Here is a 19,850-nt window from a genome sequence, read left to right as displayed (position 1 = left end):
ATAAATAGACGTATGATAATCGTTCGGATGATGGTCTATCGAGCAAGGTAGATAAGAATAAATTAAGACTCGCAATAATCAGTCACTGGAACAGTTAGAAGGAATAATCTTTAAATCAACCGACTGGTTTCTAGATAAGTGTTAATGTCAAATTCATAATAGTATATTTTTTTGTTATACTTGTTTACATGCGTAAGAAATGCACGAAGTGTCAAAATTTTATCACTCATACAAAATTGACAAAATTGAAATCGTCATTATTTATAACGTGTCGTATTTTCAATGCACGTTCCAGAAAGATTAATTAATCGGTGCTTATAAAGCTAAATATACATCTGGAAACATTAAAGTTCTCAATATTTGAACATTTGAACATTCCTAATAATTTTTCTAAAATCATTTCCATGAAAAGATTTTATCAAGTCTTAAGAATGTTTGAAATATTCACTAAGTAGACAAGAGACCGAAATTGGAGTCAATAAGTAATACATATGATTGGAATTGAAAGACGTAATTTAAAAATTTCTTGAAAATAGCGGTGTAATTCCTCGGAATCTCCATCTGATTTAAAGCCAAACTGCTTAAGTGCAGCGTTCATTTAACGCACTTAGCATTATCATTGTAAAAGAACGTTTCTTAAACGACGTTAAGCGCGAGGCAATGAGGAACTACTACGGAAAGTTAATGATAACCGGTTTCATAGCCAGGTGAAGGTCGAGTCGATCATCAACCTGAGAAAGACCAGTTGCCATCGAGTTTTTCGTCAATTCTCTTCCGTTCGTACCCCATTGTTCCAAAGTTCATACGCTTTGTAATTGCAATGATAATTTTATTCGACGATAGTAAGAAAAGATCTTGTCTCTCGATATTACGTAGAATTGACGCAATATATACGACGCTTTTCTTGCATTGTTCGCTGAAAAAAGATCGTTACTACGATTTTATAACTAAGTAACTGATAATGATAAGAGAAGTGGGAGATTAGAATCGTACTTCTCAAAAAACAATTTTTCCTTTCTTTAAATGAATTAAACAAAGTTAAACAAATTCCTTAGGACTAGAATGAAGCTTGAGAAAATCCAGTTTTTGAGAGATCCTTTTGGCGAAAGAAATAACAATCGGATGTACCGTCTTGCGAGGTTCAACGAGGAATTTATTTTCGGACGAAAACAAAGTATCGCGAGATTAATAGGTATGACAAATAAACGAAATACGTGGTTGCACAATAATGGTAAACAGTTCACAGAAGAAACTGTCGGTGGTTAAGCGTGTCTGGCGAGAAATTTCGCTATGAGTGAGAGCCAAATATGCGTACGCGACTCGCTAATATCATCGTAACCTTGATTTCAACGATCCGCCAGAGTTATCATCTTATTCCCCTTTGGGATTCGCTGCATAATTCATGCGCTCGCCAAACGCACGATCTCTCCTTGCCGAGACGTTTAACCAAATATTGCGATTAACTCTTTTTTGTGCAAACTGGAACACATGGGAATTGGCATTAATTGATTTTACGATTTCTGTTATAGATAAAGGAATTGACCATTTAATTTTACCTATTGGAATTTGTTCTATCTGCTACTGTTTCAGAGTTATAGCACGGCTCCTGATAAATCACGTAATCTTAACACACGAGAATGGATTTCAACGCATCGAAATCCACAAGAACTAATGAACTAATCCGATATACAATAAAAGTAAATGCGAAAGTTATACGAAAAATAGTAACGAAAGTAATAATATGCACATAATAGAATATTTAAAGCACCATTCACATAGCATTCAAAGGATATAATTATTACATTAAGTAATAGAGATAATAGAAATTCTGCAACCAAACAATGCACGATCACTGAAAGAAAACACAGGTTAATTAGCGGAAAGTTAATTCCATTATATGTACACGTTATTATTAGGTGAGATAATAAGGTCTCATAATTTTAGCCGATAATATCTAGCAGGCGTCGTTGTGCAGGAATGATCCTCTAATTGTCAGTTTTCTAGAATCTTTGCGGTTGTCGGCTACAACACTTTGTTGAACGGAACGTGTAATTACTTCATTAGCGCTCGATTAACGAATAATTCGTGCTATTTGTGCACTTTTCGCCATATTCGCACTTTCCGAAGATCTATCAAAGATACATGCTCCCCCCCTCTAAGTTAATCCAAAATCTTTTTATATACATATTTTAAAATATACGTGTGACATATTCTTTATATGTTGACGTAATGAACAACGAAGCAGAAGAAAATATTGCAAGTGATATGCATAACTGCAAGGCTGGTCTTCAAATGGGTGAAATGGAAGAAAAGATTTTTTCATCTTCAACCACGCATCGCAAATAAAATTGATCGAAGCTGTCGTGATAAAACGCATAAATCATTCCGATTACACCATAAAGTTTAATCTCTATTTAGAGAACAACATTTATCCGTTATCTTGTATTAAAAAAGAGAAATGGATGTCTTCAACGTTCGAAGACAAATCACATTGGTTACTTCGTATGAATCACTGTGCTGTATACATATCGCAGTGATGAATTTCCTCTCAGAGAAAGATATCGATTAGCGGACTTGAATCGAACGCGAATCAACAGGAAAGAAACAAAGAAACGAAGAAATATACACCACTATGAGCGATAGCGTACATAATGATTTATCGAGTTACGATATTAATGAAAAATCCAGGAACAAAGTGGTGGATAATTGGATCGAGTTTATCGACGCCACGAAAACTGGAGCTCGAAATCTTTCCCTTTAACGCGCTAGGCACGTATTAGAAGACTCGTTCGCGATGGCATCAATCCAAATCACATGACACCAGGTGCGCACGTTATTCCCAAGTATTTCTTCCCCTGCCTCACGCGACACCGCGCTATTTTAATGAAATGTATCCGCCTGTTATAAATATTGCAGTTATTTTCACGCTTGCCACATGCCACTTGCATTTGATAAAAATTTTGTACTGCTCTTTTCGATAGAACTAGAATGTAAGATAGGAAGCATCAAGACCTCGATAAAGAATGAAAAATCTACGTACTTTCTTCTTATTAATATATACATCTTTCGATTACCATTTCACTTTCAATATTATCATTATTATTACTTTGTTATTTAGTATATTCTAATTATATTCTTTTGTATCATTATAACATTGATCAAACATTATAATCACCGTATATACGAACATATTTGCTAAAAAGGCTAAATCAATATATTTTCTATAAGAAAAAGAAACAAAAAAAAATTCACATTTTCAACGTGTTCTAAATTTCAGTGTGACATTTTATGTTCTATATACGTACCTAATCAATCTCATTGATTTGTCAAAAAGCAAAGTGACATTGACCTAAATGTTTCATATACGCGAGACTCGGTTATATATTCCGGTTTTCGGTGTCGATGATCGATTACACAGACCATTGGTCGGCTGATCCCGTGATAACCGGTCGGTCAGCTGTTTATCTTGTATTTGGTTTTTGGCGTGTAATCTGCTAGAATCGCACACGGTCTATTGGATTTTTAATCGATAGCCACGTGCAAATAGAACTTGCGGATATTTCACACGTTCATGAGCATGCTATAATTACACGATTGTTCGTGTTTAATGAAATGCAGGCGAATTGGCAGCATTGTGCAATGATCCACGGACACTGATGTTAACAGGAAGAGAAGCGTTTGATGTTTCGAACGTGTTCTATTCCGACAATCTGAGTTAGGTTTATTAAGTTTGGAACAAGTGAAACTACAGAGGATAGCTATATAGAAGTAAATTAATGTAATTGGATAGTGTCGTTTAGTAGCTTCTAAATCATGTAGATAATAAAGCAAAATAAAAATCTACAAAGTGGTGTATTCACTATGATATTTGGTAAATAAAATAAAGCTTTATTCGGCTTACACTTTTTTAGATACGATCAACAAAATTGCATAAGTATGTGCAGCCTAATTATCAACAATTTTGGTAGAGTAGATAGTAGTCAAAGCATAAAGCGTGTATTACAGGGAAATAAATAGGTTTTTATTTTAAAGCGACAAGGAAGATTATTTTACTGTACTTTATTTATTAACACTGACGACCAGTGACGTAATATTAGTTAATTATTAATATACAATATACGTACTTATTATTATCCATATATATTATAAATATGTCTATATTTTAAAATAACAGGAACAATCTGTGCGTATACGTGTAAAACATGGTACAAGATAATCTCTATCACTTGTTTCTAAAGAGAAAAGTTATTTACAGGAGTAATATTAAAAGTGAAAGTAGTCGAAGAAATAATTGTTTTGATCATGAACGTTAATAAATTTAGACTCTGATTACTTGGCAGTAATTAGAAAACGTATATATTCCTGACATTTGTAGATGGTATGATAGTAATAATAAACAATTCTTTCTTAGAAAAGATCTCGATTGAAATTCCTACCATTTCTTACAAAATCAGTTTCTCAAAGCTGCAATGTAATTATGTACTTAGGAGGGAAAGAGGGAGAGAGAGAGTGTGTGTAATAGTTATTTTCTCTTACTTAAACGTCGAAATTGTAAAATATTTTCTACGAAGTATATAATTAATAAACTCGTGTAGTTTATTATGGAAAATTATCTCGACAACATTATCAGTAAGTTAAGAATAGATGTAATGTATTAGATTGAAAACTACAAATAGGTAGAAATGCTGATTTATTGTAATTCATTCTACATATATACACAAATTATTTCTCTTTACAATTACTTGAATGTATCAATTTTATCATTCTATGTATTATACATATCAATATTTGCAACATGTAACACTTCTTTGTTACATGGAATAATTCCACATTAGCTAAGGAAGAAAAAAGTTTGGAAACATTCTATGTATTATACATACCAATATTTGCAACATGTAACACTTCTTTGTTACATGGAATAATTCCACATTAGCTAAGAAAGAAAAAAGTTTGGAAACTACTTCTTAGAGTGGAGATACGAACTGCACTCAGGTAGTTTTTTCCAGGAGCAGTATATAATCACAAACTAATTAAATTAAAAGGTAAACCATTGCTTTGGCAAGCACTCGAACTTGTTAATATCTAATTTCAGTATTGCAAGTGGTCATCGTCATCGCAGGGTGTGCAAGTAGTTATAAAGCAAACATCGTGGAAACGTAATTGCAACGTGAAAGTAAATCCGTTCCCATTAGCGATCTATTAGAAAGCGAACGCACGAATTTTTCTTTGTACCTCTGAACAAAGAAATTTCCCGATCGAGAACTATTTGTTTATCCTACCTAATAAATAACGAAAGCAAATAAGATTAAAATAAAAGTAAAAATAGTAGTGGTGTATTAATTTTCTAAAATTTTTTGTAAATTTTTAAAACTAATAGATATATAATAGATAATAGGTATATAATGAAATAATTCGTTTAACAAGTCATATAACGAAAAAAAAGATGTCAAAAATAAAATTTCTTCTTAAGTAAACGTACTGCGATGACATCATGTTAACCGTTTCTTTGCCAACTTTCGCAGATTGCATGTACATTGCATTCACATTATTTGTTTTCATATCCTCCGTTATGTAGCTCCGTATCGATTATATCCAGAAGAAAAAACGATAAAAATTCAAATAATTAAAAAAACAGTGGAAGAGAAAAGTTGAAAGAATTATTTATCAAAAGTGAACGTTTTAAAAATGGAAACTTGGTCGAACTTCTTGCAAAGAAAACGTATTATACAGATTGAACATGGTCACGATATTAATTATACTTTCCTTCTAGTAGAATTACCGATTCATAGAGCGTCATTAATATTTATTATTTTCTTCACGAGTGGTTACTAAATCAAGAAATGACTGCTTCATCGTTGAACTCTGAATATTTGAAATTACTATTAAATGTTCATCTAATCTAAATTCAAGTAAAAAATATTATATAATATTTATACAATATGCCTAATTAAAAAATTTAATTAAAAAGTTTTATCGAGGAAACAAATATAACGTTCGATACTAAAAAGGTTCGTAAAATCGATAGAAAATTATAAAATCTAAGGAACTACATACGTAAATGTATAACAAAGAGAAATTACATTTATTATTTATTTATTTTTTCTCGTTTCCTTTTCAATGGATGAGAAGATTTTGTTACGAATTTTCCACTGGAATTTTTTGAATAACTTCTTGTGCACGTACTTACCAGTAATTCCAGATACCTCGAGTGGCATTCGATTCACTTGAATATTCAGGAGCTTGGCTCTGTTCGAATATCCAGTTTCCACAGGGAAATTCGCGACATTTAGGTCACCGATTTGGCTCAAAGTTTGCGCATAGTTAATGCACACCGTGTGCAATACACCAAAGTCATGTTTTATCACGCTAATACTGTGCTACTTTTTACTCGCAAATTAGTGGTACGTTTTGAAATTTGTGATATACTCGTGATATAGTAGGAAAATAAATTCGTAATATTATGTAATTGAAATGTAAATTTCGAAGAATGGTAAAAATAAAATAAAATTGAGTAAACGAACTAGAAGCAAAATAGTTTTATAAGAAAAAATAATGCGTTACTATCGGCATGAAATTTTTACATTTATAAAAATAATTGTTTTCTTCCATTTCCCATTATATATATCACATTTATTCCATTCTGTTATATACCGCGAAATATAAGAAACATTATATTTGTACTATATTATATTGTATTTGTTTGTATCATATTATATTCGTTTATTGTATCGAAGCTTATGCCTATTGCGATCTTTTTTGTGTATATTATTTTGACTTTCCTATTCATACAAGTATGTATATTTATATCTTAATTTACTGACCAGGTTACTACATATCTTCTATGTAAGTAACATTACAATTATAAAAGCAAAAATTAATAATTTTTTGCCGGTCGAGGCAGAAATGATGTAGACATTAAGGGATTACGGCATTCGAAGAATGGATATAAAAAGTCAGATGCTTTTACTTGATTTTCGCGGCGGTGTAATATCAAGCTCGTTTTCTTTGGTTGGTAATTATGGCGCGATAAAAATTTCTTGTTGAATAAATGATATACGTATAGGATCTTAAATGAATCAACTGAATCGACAGATACAAGATCTGAAAAATTTCCAAGTTTGTGCTCGATAAAATTAATTGAAATATTAATTAGAGTAACGAGTCGAAATAAAACAGAGATAAAGGAACAAAACAACGACAAAATAAATGCAGAAAATAAGATTAAGATAAATGGGAACAAAGAAGTAACATTGTGAAAAATAAATGGGTCAGTGATTCGGAATAAATAGTTTTGCGGTGTATTTTTCAAATTAATTTTCGACCACTCTCGATACGCCAGTTTTCTCGTTTTTACACCAGAGAACCACGTTTGCAACGTTCATTTCTGTCACCGATCAATTCATTATACAATTAAGTTTTATCGTCAAACGCAACGGATTACATCATCAAGCGTAATTACTCATTTTTCTTTTTATATTTTATTTCCCTTTCTTCCTCATCGACCTATCGCTCTATTCGAGTATTATTTACTTCATCATATTTACAACATTTACAGAAGTTCGTGCCTGACGTCATCCGTGAATTCATTACAGAATCATTTTTCTTTTTTTCTGGTAGATAGCATTTAATAACATTTTTCCGACTTACGTCCGATTACGGTCATCGCGTGAATTCTTTATCTGCTCATACTTCGTTTAATTCTCTACCTCTCGTATATTCGGAGTAAACGAAGATTAATGAATCTCGATCGATTTCATTGCGTGTCGATGTCGGTTCTTTCAAGCTGCCTAGGTTCACATATTTGCTATAGTAACTATACCAAGGAGAAAAACGAACGAAAAAAAAAAGAGGCGGTGGATAATTAAATTTGCACGGAAGAATAAGTTTTAAGCTGCTTTAAAAAACAACATCCATCCACTAGAGAAGACCCGGCAAACACTTTTGATCGGAGACCTCGATATCCGGAATTATATCAGCCGGGGAAACGCGTTAGGGAATCTGATATTATCAAAAGTATGCAGACGACACTTACTTTCGATAAACCGTATTCCAGTTATAAAATTAAGAGTAAACCGAATTGCAAGGATTTTATTCTTTACGATCATCGTACCATAGCATGTAATAGTATTTTGTTAAACATATTTCACAAACTGACCATTGGGAACTTATCTGCCCAGTTATCAAGGCAGCCATATTTCTAGGAAATCTCTCTTTCGTGATATGCTTTTTAATCTCAGACCGTGTAAATACCGTGCACGTAAATATAGTTGATCGATGAACGGTGCTGTTACTTTCACGGTGAAGCGACGCGGTGGATCGATTGACCAGGAAGCAACTCGTTAAATGTACCATGCTTTTTTTCTAACTTTTGGTAACGAGCTGTTCATGCATACAAAATTCGATTATTCTGCTACATTAATTTTTCGAGTTAAAGCTTTTGTGTGTTTATGAATGGTTTATTAAGATCGTAAATATTTCCGGAATGCATATCCCTTTTCTTTTCTCTGCTATCTTATTCAGAATCGTATTATATCTATGACAATTAGTTTAGATACAAAATGAAGGCACACTTTAATTAAAAATATAGTTGCATATAGTTTTTTGGCGACTAAAATGTTATAAAATAGATTAGAATTTTTAGATTGTGCAACGGTAAGTAAGGTTCATTGAGGAGAAATCTTTCGCTAAAAAATAACTGTACCTTATTATATAGATGTTTATTCATTTTCTGCGTAACATTCTGCTTGGCAAAGCATGAATGAAAAAGTTCGTGCAGGGAAATTTTATATATTCTATATCTCGTGATAAAATGAGATCGAACCTTTCTAAATATCATGTGACGCAATTATGCAAGAATAACTTTCACGTTTTTTTAATAGCCTCTATCTTTGTTGTTTAGAATTATTATATAAATAAAACATTTTATAATATATAATTATAATTTATAATTATAATTAAATATAATTACGAATATTAGTGTTCAAAATAGTAATTGTTATATAATAATATAGCGAAACTTTTAATTTAATAGGTGACTTTGATTTGATTCAATTCTCCATTATATGTATGTGCAGGAATATTTTTAACATATTGTGTAAATACAGAAAATTGTACAGAAATAGTTCTTCATATTTTCATACACAGAAATTGTAGTATTGTGCTGGTTACAAAAAGAATCAGGTCAGCACAGGTACGAATAATTTATGCAAATGCCGCGATAGATCCTACTCATTTCATGTTTTTCATTGGATACTTTATATAGACACGATCGACGGCAAATACTGCGTTGTAAAGTGCATTCTAGTTTAGTAGTGACAAAAATAAACGAGAAGTCTTTGCGCGTAAAAATAGAGATAATCGTGACGATATTAAATGACGAGTTAAGAGCAAAATATTTCCTTCAATGTAATGATTATTCACCTTATCAAAACAATTTCTGCTCTCTCTTATCTTTTCCAAGTTTAGTCATCATTTCATTCTTTTTTAATGCCCTTTTTTCTTTATATCTCATTGAATGTATTCCTTCTAATTTATTTATATATATATGCAATACCTTTGATCTATTAAATTTGAAATTATTAAATTTTATATATATATATAATTAATATATGTATAAAATTATATATTTAATAAGCATCATATATTAAATATAAATATATATTTATAATTTAAATAATATATATTTAAGTATATATATATGTATACTTAAATTATATTAATCTATTAATTAATCTATTAAGTAAATAATATTATATCTGTTAAATCTTATTAGAAACATTAAAATATTGTTTAATATTTTTATAAAAATATTTAAGGTTTATTAATAGTTAAATAAAATTAAGAATAAATATATTTAAAGAATAGGAAATTAGTTAAAAATATTGAAGAAAACTTAAATTCTCAAACAAAAAAATAGTAAACTGTAATAACTTCCAAGTTCTAATGTCCACGTAATCTTTTACTCAAATAAACGACTTAGTTTGTTTGAAATTAAACGTCTTGTCCGCTAAAGTCAATCCTTATCCTATGGATATTTTACTTGTTTTCATTAATACTTAAAGCGATCATAATAAAAGAGTACAAAAAAATTTTACCAAAGACAATATTTCTCAAAAAGGTCTATATCACTGTCACATAATCAACGTTCAGATAATTGTCCTACGCAGAGTTACACTTCCGGGAACAATTATTTTTTCATAATGGTCATATGCTATACTTCCTGACAGCTAAAGCTTCTACTAGTTTCAAGGCCTTCTTTCACGGAACTAATTGCCTTTACGAAATGGTTGACAGTGCACATTAAATTTAGACCATTTTCTAGAACGAATGCCTCAAAAGAAGAGCCACGTTCCGAAAATCTATGTATAGTTACTTAACTCACAATGTGCTATAGAATAATATCTTCTCGTTCTTTATATATACATGTATATATTATTTATATTATATATATATATGTCGAGTTATCATTAGGTTTAGGGGCGTGTAACGAATGTTCATTTGGACTAGCCATCGTTGTTGTCCAATAGAGATTATATTTACTGGTATAAATATGGTTTTTACAGAATTTGACAAATAACCGTGGTGATTAGACACTCGAGATGTTATTGACAATGATTTTAGGTTGATTAAGGAATTCACGGACAACGGGATAACTCTTTGTCAAACGTAGAATATATTTTGAAGCACAAAATAACGTTCGCTGGGACGCTCGGTATGTACTGCCCATAAAGACGATGTGAAACTCTCCAAGGAGATCGTACGAATAAAAGACTGATGAAAACTTTCCTCTCCTTACGATCGCGTTCGTTTGTTGTGTATTGGTCGGGGACACTAACAAAATTCCAAGCGCCGTTGCTACGCTGTCCCGCGTAGCGGCAACATTGTTTCTGCCCGGAGTTCGATTGTCACTACAACGTGAGACCCATAATATTGATACTTCTGAGGCAAAACCACATATGACTGATTTGTCCTCGAGCCCGTGTGCCCCTACAACTATATTTTTTTGAAGGAGAAATATACAACTACTCTATACCTCTGTTAGGTAAAAACGTCCATCCCGTGATCGTGGCTACGAACCCAAGCCCACTGTCACAAATCTCGGGCAAACATAATCGGATTGAATCATAAACAACTACTTCTAAGTTTTATTATTTAAGTACAGCTATAATAAATAGTCTAGACTACAGTATTGGGATCTTCCCAAAAATTCCAAATGAAAGGCCCCGATATGTTATATTTAAAACTAATTTATATCTATAGTCAATCAATTGTCAATAAATCTTAATATTTAATAGATCGCTTTTCAAGACAATTATTCATACTATGTACATACTAATTGTTTAGTAACGTAATTGTTCAATAAAATAAAATGTATATTTACAATAAACGTCTTGTAATTTTTTTTAAATGTATTAGAATATAAATTTGAAAATTTTCGAATGATTACTCAGAGGTTGGTTATATAGCAATTTGGAGAAATGAGATTCATTATTGCAATTTGTTGCGTTGTAAGAATAGTTTTGGTGATACCGAATAATTGAAATTAATTGTAATAAGACAACTATTCATACTATGTACATACTAATTGTTTAGTAACGTAACTGTTTCATAAAATAAAATGTATATTTACAATAAATGTCTTGTAATTTTTTTTAAATGTATTAGAATATAAATTTGAAAATTTTCGAATGATTACTCAGAGGTTGGTTATATGGCAATTTGAAGAAATGAGATTCATTATTGCAATTTGTTGCGTTGTAGGAATAGTTTTGGTGATACCGAATAATTGAAATTAATTGTAATAAGACAACTATTCAATTGTTTAGTAACGTAACTGTTTAATAAAATAAAATGTATATTTACAATAAATGTCTTGTAATTTTTCCATCTATTTCCAGATCGATTTTAAATTTTACTGCCAATATTATGATAGTTGTACCTTACTACAATACTATTGAAATTTCAAAAACTTTTGTATAACGCATATTCATAAAAATTGTGTACGATAAATGTTGAAATAGTTCCACGAGTCACGGTACATCCTCTAATTGTAAGTCTAACAGTTTCCTCGAGTTCCATGAACCTCTAAAGGCCACATTTATAATTCGCTAGCATTTTAACGCAGATACTTTAGAGCGCGTGTCATTTTTAAAAATGAACTCGTGTGTACGACCGCGTAGTAACATATCAAACATAGGAATTTCCGGTCCATGCATGACCGCGTTCGCAATCGATGTTAGAACGAATCTGAACGAGGTAAACCACCCTATCGCTGGCACTTGACCAACCATTGGCTCATATGTTTATTAACGCACGATAGAAGAATATAACGCGCATCTAAACGATTTCATAACGCAATTGCAGCGAGGAGAGCGTCGTGCTTTGCATGCCAATCCGTCCTCGAGATTTAACGCTGACATCTTGTTGAGTTCATCCGTTAGATATGGTCAGTTCATTATGTGGCGTACAGGAAGATTCACGCGATCAATAGCGAGCTTGTCTTCCGGGAAAAGTAATACGTAACGTGAAATGTGGCGGAAATTATTATTAGAATATAAATTTGAAAATTTTCGAATGATTACTCAGAGATTGGTTATATAGCAATTTGGAGAAATGAGATTTATTATTGCAATTTGTTACGTTGTAAGAATAGTTTTGGTGATACCGAATAATTGAAATTAATTGTTTCTCTTCTGAAACATAATTTTATACGTTAAGCATAATATTTAACAATTTTGGAAATGTCCGTTTAAATGGTTTAAATGGCAATAAATTTGTTTAATAACTTGTTCGAACTTGCAGGAAACATTTACCCAACAAATGTGTTGATAAACGATTCTCAAGAAGCATAATTATCACCTATCCGCAATTTTTAAAACGTAACAACCATACACAGTTTTGTCTTGTTTGATAATTTCCAGACAAACATATAAATTATTGTACGTTTTCCCTTCCATCATTTGGATACTCAACCAGAGGTGTCGTTATGAATAACGTACATAAAAATTGTTCATTTGTCGCTATGCATTAAAAAGCGTTAATAACGCGAAACATTTCTCAAGATAAGATATCAACAAATAAGTCGTCCATTTCGATGGCTACATCGATGACAAAATTATCAGACGTAATACACATTGACTTGAGAATTTTTGCAGGCCGATTCCATGAAATCTTTCATAATTTTGAAAAATTATTCATTATATCAGAATGTCAGAGTGTCACGATATATCGATTACATCCGATAATTTTGGAGACATACTGGGGGTTCGACTTATATTTTCTATTTCTAAAGAAAAGAAGACTCGATGAATCACATTGTAGAAATCAAAGCTCAAATTGAAATATTTTATTTAGAAAAAAGATTAGTTTCATCAGATAGGATCTAGGTTGACTTTTGATTTATCATTAAACGTATCAAATGGTTTCTAAAATATATGCAAATTGATGATTAAATATTTTTTAATTCGTTTTCTGTCAAAAATACAGATCGTCAGATTATTTGGAAGATGTAAAGGATCGATGGTTGGGAATACAGTTAACACTCGTTGAATTATGACGAAATCATTGCAGAACAGGCGTAACATAGTGACGAGCTTAAAGGACGGTGCTCGTGAAAGCGTTTACGACTTTTAAAACACGCGAAAGTGTGGAATAACGAAACGCGAGTTTTAACAGCAGTTCTAAAATAGTCGCCACGCCAGGTCGTAGACTTTAATACTTTCTAGAATGAAAATATTTTTCTATGGTGCGCGAGCGATTGTAAATTTTCTCTGTACGAATACTACGAATATCCTGCCAGCGGATTGCATCGGACACGATAATAACATACGATCGTTTCACTGAATCGCTTTGGTAATTCGTTTACGTCGATCGTTCGATTTAACGTTTCATTTATCAACGAGAATTCATATCGTTGCAGTGATTTGTTATCGATCGATATCAGATTTCTTTACACTATCACGTTCTTGATCCCTTTCCTTTTGTTCTTTTGTGTCAAATTTTATCATCGCCAGGCCAAAATAATCTGATCGAACGTTCTCATGGCGAAATATATCTAAAAGTTAAATTTCTTTTGTCTCGATCGACATTTTCAACAAAAACTGTACGACAATAAGAAAGAACTAAATATGATGTAAATCGGGGATCAAAGGTCCGTTGTCGTTCGTTTTCTGTGATTTTACACGTATCGATCTCGACGATCCATTCGTCTGATTTTGAACGTACGACAACCAACGAACTGACAATGAACGAGCACGAGACGTCCGATTCGTAGCATCAATCGATAGAAACGTATAGCGAAACATCTGTAGAAACTTTTTATCATTTGATAAGTGAGTGTGCTGTGTCTGCCGTAGAAATATTTCGATGACATATGGTTCGTGTGATTTATCGAGATTGACGTTTAAATATTAGATCCGTGCAATACGATTAAAAGCGTTTTGATAGCATCGCCTTTTGTTAGACGGCTTCCATCAGATTGCACGTTATCATGTGTAAATCATATCATAACAGATTTACGATCGATCCGTCCTGGCTTATAGTCTATTATAACAGTCGAATACTTAAGGATGAAATAATAACGGTTATGAAAATATATATAAGTCTTTTATTTAAACGCGTCCGCAAACACAAAAGCACTCAAACGTTAAGTCTTGTCCACATGTGAAATTCCATCACCGTATCTGGTAATTAGTGGCATATCAGTCTTCGTTGCTTTTCTACTTCTTATTTACACTCATTAAACAGAGCATAGCAGTTACTGAATTATTAGTTATTTACAGATATAAACATAGAAATTATACATTTATAGTTTTCAATCATCTATAGGCGACATTACCGAGTTACTGAATAATCCATACCGAAAGTATCATTTTTTAAACTCGTTACATTATTATGATTTTTTCAATAATGCATACAAAGATCAGAGGAGAAAAACACGATAAGTATCGTACGCTTCGCTCGTAATCTTCGTACATAATGGAATCTAATCTAGGAATCTAGAAATTAAATTCAACTCGAAGCAAAAAGAATTAAAGACAAGAATGTAAACGTATTTATATCGCTAAACGTGTAAATATCAAGATACCCACCACGTGCAATAAAACATACCAGCCATCCATCACACGTGAAAGCCATTCGAACCGCATCGTCTGAAACTTTTAATATCGTGCAAGTCTGTTTCTACGCGTTCATGCGAACTGATCATAAGCTAAGAAACCGTTTTACCATGATCGACGCTCGGTCTAAATTGAACGAGCCGGTTAACAAAGCGAAACAAAAACGAAATTGAAAGATTACAACTATTACCGTGGCAAAAAGTTTAATTACGTAGGCAGAGTCGTAAAAGATGGCAGCCAGGACGGCCAGGAGTGAATTAAATCGTTCGATACGAACAGCGTGGAACGTTGAACGGTTGATTAGCGAGTTAAAAAAGAATTCAAGCAGACAAGTGTCACGGAGCCCTAGACGAACCGGAGGATTAGAGTTCAGTTTCGTTTCGTCCCGTCTCGTTCAACCTATACACAAAAGTCCCTGAAACGAGAACTGCCTACTTCCGAGTAATAAAGCCCAATGCCGTAATCATCGTGATTTAACGACATCGACCTAAGTGCCGCGGAGCGTCGGTCGTGCGAATCGTTTTCCCGTCGTGTTTCTTTCTCAATACGCGCGATACACGTACAGAAAATAAACAAGCATTATACGGACTAGTCCGCAAGAACGTAACCGTTCAACGTTGCAACCTTGTCATTTTCCATACTGTGTTGCACAACATTTTCTCTCTATATGTACATAGATGCACATATACGTGCGAATAAGAAGAAACGTTTAGAAACGTAATTCGGGGATTAGTCTTATTGCGTCGGCAGGAAGTAAAAACACTGTGTGTACGACTGCATAAAACTTTATACAAGTGATTCATTATGGTTTATCAAAAGATTCCTTTTTGATATTAGGTTCCATGTAGCGTTGTGAGAAAATTTAGAAATAGGTTGTCGTTCTGTTAACCGATGGTTCGTTTGTACGGATTAATATCTCACGATATACAGGATGCTTGCTGTAACTGGGTCAAACTTTTGTTTTCAGATGTTACGAGATAGAAAGAAATTGTATCAAGTAGCATTAAATTGTTTCAAATATTCGATACACGAACTGATGAACGTATCCGCTCCGGAAATGGAGGCGTTTCAAACATTACTCCCTGCTTCTTTAAATCGAACTATATATTCTTTGATGCAAACTACTTGCGACGTATACAAATGAAAAAGTATCGAAACTGAAGCGAGTAACAGACGTTTTGCACTGATAATCAGAAACTATTATATGCAGCAACGTACGGTAACTCGGTTACGTTGATTTCTAATTAACTTATCTTTGACGATGATATGGATTACTCGTAATATATGTACACAAGATATAAAAACTATTTAAAAGCTTAACGAGCAGTAAATTCGCGTTGTCAGCACAACCGAGTTGTCACGTACGCTAGCGTATAGAAATTTCAATCAACCACGTGTCCATTTCACAAACTGCTAAAACTTCAAAGAGTAAGAAATATTTTAGACTACTCATCAGAGAATAACTATGCTGACGAATTACCATGTAATATACGCTATAATGTACGAAAGTCTAATTATTTACACGTGTTGTTGTTACCACGTTAATCAAATGCCACAATGCGAGCTATTGAAACATGGAAAGATAATGAGAAACGTTTAAAGATACGATAAGTAATAGACTTGCTACCCTGACGCACAGCAACTATTGTATACGCTAGTATAGAAGAACTCGGTCATTCATACTCAGGGATCGTTATCATGCTAGCGCGTCAGTGTTTCACAATACGATCCGATGAGGCGTGTACGGACAAAGAGGAACGTTTAAAAACACGGCAAAATGCACTGTATCGGGTTCACCGATAGAATTATTCATGCTGGGTTGTTACGTTGAAACGAACGTTTCTTCTAATTGCTATAAATTATTCGACGTAACGAAGCTTCGTGATTTCAACGATGATCTTTGGTGCTTTAATAATACATCGATAAAATAAATAATTCAGCTAGATTCTCATCGCAGAAGAAGAAGAAATAAAACGTTTCGAGGAAGTTAAAAGGCATAAAATCCCGTTTCCGTTAAAATTATACTTCTTTCGTGTATTGTTCCACTTCCTGGCGAATTACCATGCGGTTTATTAACAAACTTGGCCACCGTAGTTTAAGGATTCTTGGTAGAATCTCGAGGGTAGAATAAAAACGTACGTTGCGATGGTGAGTTATGAAAATAGATAGAAATACATGTAACTTCGAAAACTTTACATTCGGATAGACATTTAACTTTTCAGTTAAAATTCTGAAGATCTTTTTAGATATACGCTATAATGTACGAAAGTCTAATTATTTACACGTGTTGTTGTTACCACGTTAATCAAATGCCACAATGCGAGCTATTGAAACATGGAAAGATAATGAGAAACGTTTAAAGATACGATAAAATTTTCAATAAAATATAAACATTCGTATTTCACATACATTGCATTATTTTCGGAAATTGAAGAGTACCTCGGTCTTTAAACGTATCGCATATTATCATTTCAAAGATATTGTGCTGTTTAATCAATTTTAGATTAATGAGAGTCAATAAACATTTCCTTCGAAAATGATATTCGTAATTAAAACGGAGTATTTAACGATTTTAAGAACTCGAAGAAGATGATCGTCGATACTGTGATAAATAATTCAACAACCGCGCAGGATTTCCGTCGAAGAAATTTAGAATCATTTCGACGAAGCTAAGGACCGTAAAGCTTTACAGAAATCATAATTCCTTTCCACGTTTACGCGAAAGAGTAATAAACCATTTATTGGTGAAACTTTCGAGTGATTGCGTTTTATTACGAGTTAACGCGGCATTGTGTGTTTAACTACTTCGTCTAAACAATCTTTCGTATTTCAGAAAATAACTAAGTGTATCGTAACGAGAACTTTTGTTGAAAAAACAGATCTTAAGAAATTTTGAAAGTCAAGATGCGTATCCTTTCAATTTTACCGAAGAGCTTCAGGATTTTTAATTATATAGCACTTCCATGTAAATTATCTATTCTTGAAAATCATATTAAATTGATTACTCGTAAATGATACTATCGTAACATACTACGATTCTGAAGCAGCAGAATAAAATGATTTCACCGGAAGAAGATGAAAACAATTTCTAAGAACAAAGTATAACAATCCAATCTGGGAAAAACAAAAATCATCGTTCTATGTAAATAGCATAGTGCTTGCCAATAAATTTCTCTTCTAAGTATAATGTTCGAGACTATAAATTATCACGGTCTCCATTAGGAAAACGAGAAGTCATCCCGAAGAAATTCGGAAACAGTAAATCCTGCGATCACTGCGGCATCTTCGAGAAAACCGATTATCTTTGGAATAACTGAGCGTATTTCATTTACTCATTCTCACATGACAATTGTTCTTATCTCAAATGAGTAATCAATTAAAGATTTCCAAAGATACACTTCCAGTAAAAAAAAAAAAAAAACGAATTTATTTATCAAATGGCTCACATTAAGACAATGACTAAGAATAACGAAATTGCGTTTGATGTTTTATTTTTGAGAAAATTGGCTTCCGAAACTTGTACACATATACATATTTGACTAATTTCCGACCGAACGAATATATTTTTCTTATATACTTTTTAATAAAGCGTTTGCATTCCCTTATTCCTGCATATAAAATATGCCGTACAGTTGTCTAGAAAGAAAGCCTGAAATACTCTGTATATGTATTTCTTGGCAAAGATCGAAACTGCACGTAAATAATGAAATATTCATTAAACCAAGAAACTGTTCTTCCACGGCCAGTTATATCACTAATTATTATACACAGCGTTACGTATTTAATTAATTTAACGCGAGGATAACGCGCATCTCATTAACGCTCACGGCATCGAAAGTTATGCACGACGTTGCACTTCTCTCTGATAAGTTGCACGCTCATTCTGAATTTCATAACTCGCGTAAGCTCGGGCACGGATTAATCGCAGCTCGACATTCGCCGAACCCGCCACGATCCATGGATTACTTATCGCGATCGCTCGATCAGTACGGAACATGTACAGTACATGAGTAGAAACACGTTCCGAACGATTTCGAACTGTTTCAAGGTGATATCACATTTGCCCTATATTCGAATTTCTGGGTTAACAGGTACTCATAGGATCGTTACCAATTCGTCGTATCTTGGCACGATTGTCGTGAATTAAGTGTATCAGCAAACGATGTCGAGATCGTGTTTCCTTTTTAACCTATTAACGTTACAACTATCAAACTGATCGGAATGACGTATTAGGTTTCTTGTTTTCGCAATTACTAAAAACATACAAGTATTTTTCATAATATCGATGTTTACGGTAACATACTAGTAAGAACATAACCTGTTAATCTAGTAATAATAGTATTGTAATTGACCACGGTCGTTGCAAGCTATTTGTTTAACGATAATTTTGCAATAATTTGTTTTATTACTTTTAATCACCTGGTATTATGAAGCGTATATACGCAAGTTAGATTTCATTTAAACTGATAATTATCACAATCATTTTTGTTTGCTTATCGTTTAATGTTATTATATCATTGCTGTCGTTATTGTGCCTTTATTACATATTTACTTCTTCATTATATATACAGAGAGTTAAACCACACGCGGTTTTTGACAAAACTTTATGATATACTGCCGTGAAGTTTGGCAATAAACTAACTGTCGCTTTTATCTTACAGCAGTGGATCTCATTTAAAATAGAAAAATAAATAAAAAACAGAAGTAATTTTTATAATTATATTTAGAAATAAC

At 32.7% G+C, this 19,850-nt stretch overlaps 1 protein-coding gene and 1 long non-coding RNA gene across 5 annotated transcripts in view; one reads left to right on the top strand and one right to left on the bottom strand.

Annotated features, from left to right (window-relative positions):
* The window catches only part of LOC132904824 (GTPase-activating protein skywalker), a 43,906-nt gene that overhangs the window by 21,249 nt on the left and 2,807 nt on the right, over positions 1–19,850 (bottom strand). The gene's annotated exons all lie outside the window — the stretch shown is intronic.
* Positions 15,901–19,307, top strand: LOC132904959 (uncharacterized). Its single transcript, XR_009657706.1, has 3 exons — positions 15,901–16,010; positions 16,084–17,264; positions 17,694–19,307. It is a non-coding gene; the product is annotated as an uncharacterized LOC132904959 (long non-coding RNA).

This window comes from Bombus pascuorum, chromosome 3 (assembly GCF_905332965.1).
Source record: "Bombus pascuorum chromosome 3, iyBomPasc1.1, whole genome shotgun sequence".
In the NCBI taxonomy this organism is placed as follows: Eukaryota; Metazoa; Arthropoda; class Insecta; order Hymenoptera; family Apidae; genus Bombus; species Bombus pascuorum.
This window is presented reverse-complemented; position numbering and strand designations above follow the sequence as displayed.